Raw genomic sequence first — 9,347 nt, forward strand, 5'->3', positions numbered from 1 at the left:
TTTCTTATAATGTGTACTAAAATGTTCAAAAAAAAAAAATCCCATACACGTACAGCTTCGTTCCAGTTGTTAGATCTCAGAATTATAGAAATTAGCGATGGCGGTGACGAGCGAGGAATACGTGAATTTAGTATATGAAATTGCGCCACTATCCAAGGAACAGTTGCACGGGCCATTGGCTCCGCACCAAACATAAGCACCCCGTAGTAGCTGAAAATGAAGTGAAACAGAAAACGTCACTGGCACATTCGCCTAGTGATATACCGTTTTAAACGAACACCCTCTATATGACTTTTCTTTGCAACGGCCACCGTCCTCGTTGAAGTATAGTGGGTTTGTCCGAAGTGACGAACTTAACGTGCCACTTGTCGAAAATAAAAGTGTTCTCGTACTATTAGAACTGGTATTCATTTTCACTTGTGGCTTTTAAGATTCTCGATAAAACACTTCAAGTGATTTATGGCTTTGGTGTTATTAAAACTAGAAGAAGCAATAAAATCTTATATAAAACAACTACTTTATTGATTGTCAATAGGTTCACTTCCGTGAATATTTCCGAATTGCACTGATCTGTAGTTTAATCATGCAAATGTTTGTACCCCTGTTTTTATGATGAAAGTTTGCGATTTTATTTAATAAAACCAACATTTATTCAGATTGGCATTATTTACAACTGGAGTTATTAATTATTTATACTTAACGCCCAATGTGTAATAGATGTACACAAAATTACCTAAGAGATAGATATAATTTAAAATTAAAGTGATACAAACTATGCTCTTAGACATAACAAAAAATCACGTAAAATATTTTGTGACTAACAGAAAAACGAATCGCACTCGAATAATCTCCTTTTTCCGATTAAAAATTAATTGTCCAATAGAGCTTCGAGTGCGTTTTAAAATATGACTCTTTCAACTCAAAACAAATAGTAATACATAAATAATCGGCTGACATTTTCATTTTTCGTCTTCCGTTAAAATAAATAATTATTAATATATTTTAGCTGGGAAAAACATATTAATAATAAGTTAATGACTTTTCGGGGAACAAGTAAAATTAATGCGTTTCCTTTTGATTCCGCGTAGGCCACTGCCACTACAATGACACTATTGTTTGTATTTTGTAGAAAATATTTTCGATACTCATAAACTGATATATTACTTTTAGTAGCGTAACGACGTATTTCCCGTCCGTTGTCGCCGCCACTGTAAGGAATTCTAAAAAGGGTCCATAAATCACACATTTTATAAAAACGTTCAGCCCCCTCCATTCTTTACGTTCATCCACCGGTACATTTTTTTCTTTATCTTTTGATATTCCTTTAGCGCCCACTGGTGAAGAGAGAGAGAGAGAGAGAGAGAGACGAACGAATTGCAAACATGTACACACCCGTACCAATGCACAGCGTATAATGCCACTGCGATTAAAAACGACTTGGCTAATCTATTTCAAGACCTCCATAATTTACCTCCGAAGCACTTTACCTCCAGCTAAAAGTCAACGGAAAGCCGCGCCTACCGTCCTCTCCGTATATTTACATTGTGTGACACGGCAGCGAGTTCAACGCATCTTTGTAAGTATATATCATATCGTTATGTACACAAGCGCGTCGAAAATGGGTGTAGACTTTGTGCCGCAAAATAATATGTAAATCAAACATATCCCACGGCGGAGAGGGTTGTAAATTGAAATACGAGTAGCTTTACACAGCACTGTACTTGTCCTGTAAATGATTATGTCAATGGCCGATAAGGCTATGCAATATTTTCATACGCGAAGCTTTAACAAAATTTAACAACTTCAAAATTGAAACTATTCTTATTTTTTAACAACATTTTTCAAACTTTCAACGATTGCCATAAAATAGGGCTAATTTGCACATCATATGTAACATTGCATTCAAGTTTTTAGTACTGCGTTTGGAGAGAACTGGCATACAAATATTTAACTATAACATTACTGATCAAGGTTTGCACTTGCTAATTGAGTACTTTTTTTTTTTGGCGCACACGTTTAACTCAATTTTACATTAGTAATAAACAAGAAAATGTATCTTTTCTGACTCGTTTTAAAAACACAACAATTTTTAAATAACTTTCTTTTAATAATTACTAAGTCGAATTAATATTTATATTTTATACAAAATTTATTCATTCAAGAAGCAATGTGTAAGTGTAATAATTATTATTATATTCGCAGTAAATATTAGGTTTTATGGCCTGGTATGTAACAAAATTGCCTACTCAGTACGCCGTTTGATACACTTAACGAGCAACGTTGTTTGATAAGCACTTAAAAATTGTTTCATATATCAAAAGGATTATTTTTCTTAATGTATAATTGGAAACTATTTTAACGTGGAATGCAAGTTAAATTGAACCTCGTACATTTTACTATTAATTCGAATGCAATACCTCGTCATGGAATTTGTTTTCCATCAAATGTCTAACAAAACCTGAGTTATTTAGAATTTCAAATAGATTGCAACTGAATTGTAATTAAATTAATTTTATAGGTATTCAGTGAAAAAAATTCCATTTTAATCTAACGTAAAATATTTTTAATAACGTTTTAAATCACCATGGGATTTTATTTTTTTTTCAGTTATGCTACTTTATATGGTTGTAAACATGATATGTGTTCTATACACTTTTTAGAAATAGTTTATCATACAAATTACCAACAGTAGTTAAATTTTATTAATTTTCTTTCAATGTTTTATAATATAAAATGGTTTTTCCATTACTACCAAAATTTCTATCTTTCTAAGTTAAACTTCCTTGAAAATTCGTCTTTAACTTAAGGTTTTTTGATGTTTACAAATTCACGTTGTTCAATAATTTTCTACTTGCTGAGTTTATAATTTCCTTTAAAAGCAAATACCGCCATTTCAAGACAATTTACGTTTCCGCCGAATCGTTTCCCCAAGTCATTACGGAGTGATGGCGCCCCAACGACCATCGTAAACCTCGAGCAATACTCTCCTAGCGTCCTAAATTACCGGAAGTGCGTTTGTCTTTCGCTGCGGGTACAAGGGCGGCCATATGAAATTATAAATAAATAACATTTTTCTCTTAATTAGACACAATGCTAAAATTAGTTTTATAAAAATAATTGTAATAATTAGAAAACTAAGAATGGCATACAAAAAAAAAAAAATCTTTAAAAGAGTAAAACTTCAAGAAATACAATTGTATTGGAAGACACGACCATTTTTAAATAATTTACAGGTTCATTTTTGAAAAATCAATCAAAAATATACAATAAAGTTAATTTATAGATAAAAAAATAATAATACAAAATTACAAATTTAAATAATTAATTTTTCGAGAATTTCATTTTTTAAATAAAACACTCGACTCTTATTATTAACGTTTTATTTAAATATTTTAATAAATTGAGCATTCTTAAAAACACATTTTATAATTCAACATTTCGAGTTCAACTTAATTTGATCAATTGAAATTAATAATAAAGGAATTACTTCAATTGTTATATATAAAAATGTGTAAATATATGGTAAATAATGCAATTTTTCAGCTGTAAATAAATTTGAAATTTTCATTTAAAACAAAATAAAAAAGTATTTTAGAAATTATCAGTTTTACAGTAATATTTTTTTTTATTCTACATATGAATTAGTATTCATTACAAAATAAACAAAAAAACGTCCTATCACCTAGCTTTTTGATAAACTGTCGGATGTGGTACAAAAAAACCTTTGAAATTATAAATGGTTGGTTCGAAATAAATCATTATGTTGTAGATTTTTACATTGTAAATTATGCTAAAAGCTAAACGCTTAAAGCAATTTTGAATTTTTTAAAAAAGTGCTTTTGAATGTTAAGTTTTTTCAACATTTTCAAGTACAATTATATGTTAACTATAAAACGTTGAATTAATGAATTTCCAATTATTATTTGTTCAGACATTGATAAAAATGATAAATCACTGGTTTATCATAGAAAATGTTTATTTCGAGTACATAAATTGTTCCGCTATTTGTATTAAAGGTTGTTTCTTTAATTTTAGAGGTATTTCAACTTTTAACTAGAAGAACAAATGTTAAATTGATAATATCTTTATCGATTTGTTGACTAGGACTACATCAATCTAATTGCAAAAATATTACACGTTTCACTTTCAAAATTACCCTTAATCGTGTTTTTTTTTCAATTGAATATTCAAAATTATTAAAAACAAATGAATAATAATTTTTCTTTTAAATTAATTTAAATAAAATAATAATAAGGGGTTTCGTTTTAAATAGAACATCCAGCACGAGAGAAATAAAAGCGTTAAGCAATTATTACTATGATTCGTGTGCATTAATAATATTTTGTTATAAAAAGTATTTTGTGTTATACTAACGAGCGAAGTAACTACCCACCCGAATGGCAACTTAAAATTCGGTGCACGAAGATTTTCAACCCTAAAAGTGTTTTTCGGTAGTTAATGAGATTTTAAGTGTTGGTCCTAATTACCCAATTAATGACACTCGTAGATAAGACGATGTTGCCACGATCCCAACGATATAAAGTTGACTTTATGGAACCACTGGCAATACAACGGGTGCGATTGTAATTTAACCGTAAACACAAATCAAATGCGAATTACCGAACAATAATATCATTCTGAATAGACAAGATACTTATGAGTATCGTTGGCTGTTAGGCGCACCTATTAAGTGCTGTTATACACACCTGTGCACATAAGATACACCATAAGAGTTGCATAGTTATTGAGTAACTCGCATACAAATTCCATAAAACTCGCTATTCTTATACAAAACAACGAAACGGTAACGTTAAGGACAAATTTCTACAGCATTCCCTGTCTATTAAACGAAAGGCAAATAATATCTTCTGGAGACTAGATGCATCCAATGAAATATTTATTTGAACTCAAAACTGAAATCATTAAAATGTTATTGTAGAGTTATATTACTAGTGCACAATTTGGTTTTATTTTTTAAGAATTTTCTTAAAACCGCAATTAATATAGTCAGAGTTTTTCGTTTAATGTAATGCAGTAAATATACTAGTTGATAATAAGTCTTCCTACTATGACATTCACTGCTGGCTTTTTGAAAGAACTTTCAGCTCTAGAAAGCGTTTTGTCTTCAGTGTAGTAGTTTTTTTTAACGTACTGGATTATCACTAAGCACCAAACTATAAGCACAGCATTATATATAACGCATCAATACAATAAATGTAATTGTATACTGGAAATCTCTAAAAAAAAAATAAGTTTTAAAGGTTCAATGAAGCATTACGAACGCCCACGATTCTTTTGTATTTTTTAACAAATGTGTCGATTTTCTATTTATTCATTTAATGGAACAACATACATCATTAAAATTATTTCTGTTCAAATTTTATATTTGTATAGTACACAGCTATATAAAAATAGAATTGTGCAGAGAGTAATTTTTCAAATACAAAATATTCTGCTTTATTTATTTTCTAATAATTTTATACATACCGTACTCGTCCAATTTTGGTTGATTAAGAGAAAACAAACTTTAGCATTTAATGTATCCCAAAAATATCTTCAAGAAAAGTTCTATTGTTCCCTAACGCATTTAGCAACATCTATTTGAATAGCCTTTTACAAATCTGTTTGGAGAGAAACTATTTGGAATTGTTCCAAAAACGAAATAACGCTTAATAATCGTAACTTAAATAAATTAGCTTAAACAGCATATGTGGTTACGTAAATGTGCTGGAAAGAAAAATAAATTATTTCTTTTGTGCTATCCAGTTTAAATTATTATCAATATGAAAGCTAGAAATTAATCACTAAAATTAAACATATCACATTGTTATTTAATTAATTTAACAATTATTTGTTAAATAAGACTATTAATGTTTTTACTTGAAGTCGATTTATACTATTTTGTGGAAAAAATCATTTTAATTATTCAAATTCTTCATTAAGTGATAAGTATTGTTATATTAAAATAGTTCAATTTTTATTAAAATCCAGGATTAAGATAATCTTTGCTATAACACAAATATATTAAGAATTTAGACGAATAATTTTTGCTTTTATTGTAGATATACTAATGACCTAATTTTGTTACTTAAAATTTACCTAAAAAACGTAATAAGAAAAATATTTTTAGAAAAATATTACATAAATACCGAATTTATAAAATATGTACTTGTACAATATATTGGAAGGATTAATCGCCCCCTAATAATATGTTGCCACTCATTTAATCTCCGAAAAAATGGGTCGAATAAATTAATAAAAGCAAATGTATTTATATTTGTATGTAAAAGAAAACTTTTTTTAATACCAAAAAATTGTTAAGAAGAATTAATAACTACCAAATTACATCAAATTTACCAATTTATAAATAGAGAGAATTATTAACACATTACATTATAAATGCTGCAGTATTGTATATTTTTTAATTACTAGATTAACAATAATTTATTAACAATAATGTTCTAGTGAAATTAGTGTTTAAACGATTCGTGATATTTTAGTAATATGTGACCACTAATTGGGTGTTTTTCAATAAACATTTACATAAACTAAGAAAACGTTATAAATACTAAAAATAGCAGTTAGTTTTACAGAAGATATATTTGTTCCCAAATTTAGATTTATTACAATAAAGAAGATGAACCGTAAGAAGTACGTTAGTCATCTACCAACAGACATTTGTATATTTTTGTAGAGACACCATCAATACATTAAATAATATATAGTTTCATTCATTTATTTTCGTGTTACCCCTCTGGTTTATTTTTGTTAAAATGTACAGCCAAACATAAATGATTAATTATATTACGTAGATTCGAAAAACCATTAAATCATTACTAATGGTTCTTTATTATTTTTTTATCATTGCGATTTATTTCTAATATTAACAAAGACATGGAGTTTATAAATATAATTACTTGCCTAAAGTTCTGAGTAAAAATATTTCGAAAAATTAATAACACAGGGATCACTGTGAATTTATAAGTGATGGGTGGGGTTATGACGGTGGAGGAATAACCCAAAGCCTTAGAAGCCAAAAATGATATTTTAAGTACGTAAATATATACCTTAGGTGCCGCAAATAACACCCCTATATTAAAAACGATAACTTAAATTTTCAAGTTTAAGTATTTTTATTACAACAAAAATAAAAAGATTTAATCTACACCAAAAATCGTATCGACATTTTTTTATAAACGAATATTTACTAACTCTTCTTCATCTTTTTCCTCGCCATAATCCCAACTACTTGGGGTCGGCCAAAACGAATACTTACTAACTATTAGACAAAATAAAATACTCAGTGTTTAGTGTCGGTCAGGTAAACTGCACTCTAGTAATAATAACAATAATAATTGATAATTACAAGATAATAATGTTTCAACGTAAGTCACTTAATTTCTCTTAAGTCAATGAAACAGTACATTAGGAACTTGATTAATAATCTTATATAGTGGTACAGATCTAACTGATAACTTTTATAACTAATGATACAATTTGTTGAAATTTAAAAAAAAAATTATTGTCTTCATAGCCTACGTTTCTTTAAGTATATTTTTATTATTATCATTACTAATAAGAAACATAAAATAAAAATAAAAATTTATATATTTTTTTTTAATTTTAAAATTTGAACCCATTCAGAAAGAACATCAGGCGCAGCACTGGCAACTCTAGCGCAGTAACCACTACTAGTATGATAACGCCTGGGTCATTTATGCGACTGACAGATCAGTACTGAATATTTTGTACAACAGTATTAAATGTCAATACTAGATCAGCGTTTAGACAAGACGCCAGTCAGTACTAATCTAGAACAGGTTAGCCAATGGTTAGTTGTCAGTACTGATGCAGTACTTCACTCGTAGTCAATACTGGTACTTAATAAAAATGTCTACTTGGGGATAATAAAGTAAATGAATTCACAAACATACGTCAACATCAAAATTTGTCTAGTGAAATAATTGTTACCAGTGGCGGTTCGTGGCTTGGACGACAGGACGATCGCACCCCTAATAAAATTAATTAAAAGAAGAAAATTAATTGTATATTCTTAATTCTACATTTTTATTATAAATGCAAATTTTTAAATAGTAAAATACATTTGTCGTGTGCTAATATTTAAGTTGTTTCCCTCAGTACATGAACACCGAGCAGTGTTTGGACGACCGGTAGCGTCGTCGTCCGAACAATATTTTGAAACGTATATTCCAAACGAGGCAGCCAATCGTGTGCGGCGGGAACGGGTTAAGCTGCAAACTTGTTTACGGGTTATTGGACGACCGGCAGCGTCGTCCACACGGTAAAGTATTAGTATATTATTATATTGTGTAATTTATTTTTAACTACGTATACGCTCGTAATTATCGTTTGTTATAATAGTATAATCGCTATTATTATTATTGTCATTTTTTCTGATCGAATCGAACCTTTACCGAAATGTCAATAATTCGGTATTAAGAACCGAACCATGTTAACAAAATATTTTATCAAACTTAAACTGAACAATAATTTGATCTCTTTTCAAGCAAATCATTTTTTAAATCATTGCTCAACAAATTCAGCGTTCTATTTGATTATACAAGTTCAGCTTTCAAACATTAACTTATTAGTACACAGAGCGGTCAATTTTCGGAGATACTTATTTTCTCAGAAACGGTTGAACATTTTAAATTTTTGTTATGAAAAAAATGATTTAATCCAAAACACTAAAAAATATTAAGTAGTCAAGCATTCATTTTTTCATCCCTTCAAAAAAAAACCTTAACTTTAATTTTATTAAATGGGTACCTCTATTTTTAATTAGATAATAGAAAAAAATTACAAACAATTTTGTTCTTGCGATTTCTTTTATCCGAATCGCTAAAAGTTATTTTGTACTCAATTAAATTATAAAATTGTTAAATTATCAATATTAATAAACTTCTACTCAGATAACCATTAAATATATTATTCAATTTTATCTAAGAGAAATATAGTTCATAAAACAAATTAAAGGCAATTTTAACAAATTAATATTTTTCCTCACAATTTATTTTCATTATTTTACAAATAACAGATATCACATTTGCATACAATATTCAACTTGATGAAAAGATAGGAAAAAAAATAACAAACAATTTTACTTTTATAATTTTTTTATCCAGTTATTCGTTAGCGTTTTAAGATGGATTATGAATTTAGGTTTAAAGTAAAAATTCATGATTAAATAGATTTTCTTAATACCGGAGGCAACATTAATTTGATTCTTTATTTCATAAATTAATTTTTATGATAGATATAAGATTTTTTCTCATCAGTCACCAGCAATATACGATAATACATTTGCATTGAATATAACTGTATAT

The sequence above is a fragment of the Daktulosphaira vitifoliae genome, unplaced genomic scaffold, assembly GCF_025091365.1.
Source record: "Daktulosphaira vitifoliae isolate Bord-2020 unplaced genomic scaffold, ASM2509136v1 Scaffold_4, whole genome shotgun sequence".
In the NCBI taxonomy this organism is placed as follows: domain Eukaryota; kingdom Metazoa; phylum Arthropoda; class Insecta; order Hemiptera; family Phylloxeridae; genus Daktulosphaira; species Daktulosphaira vitifoliae.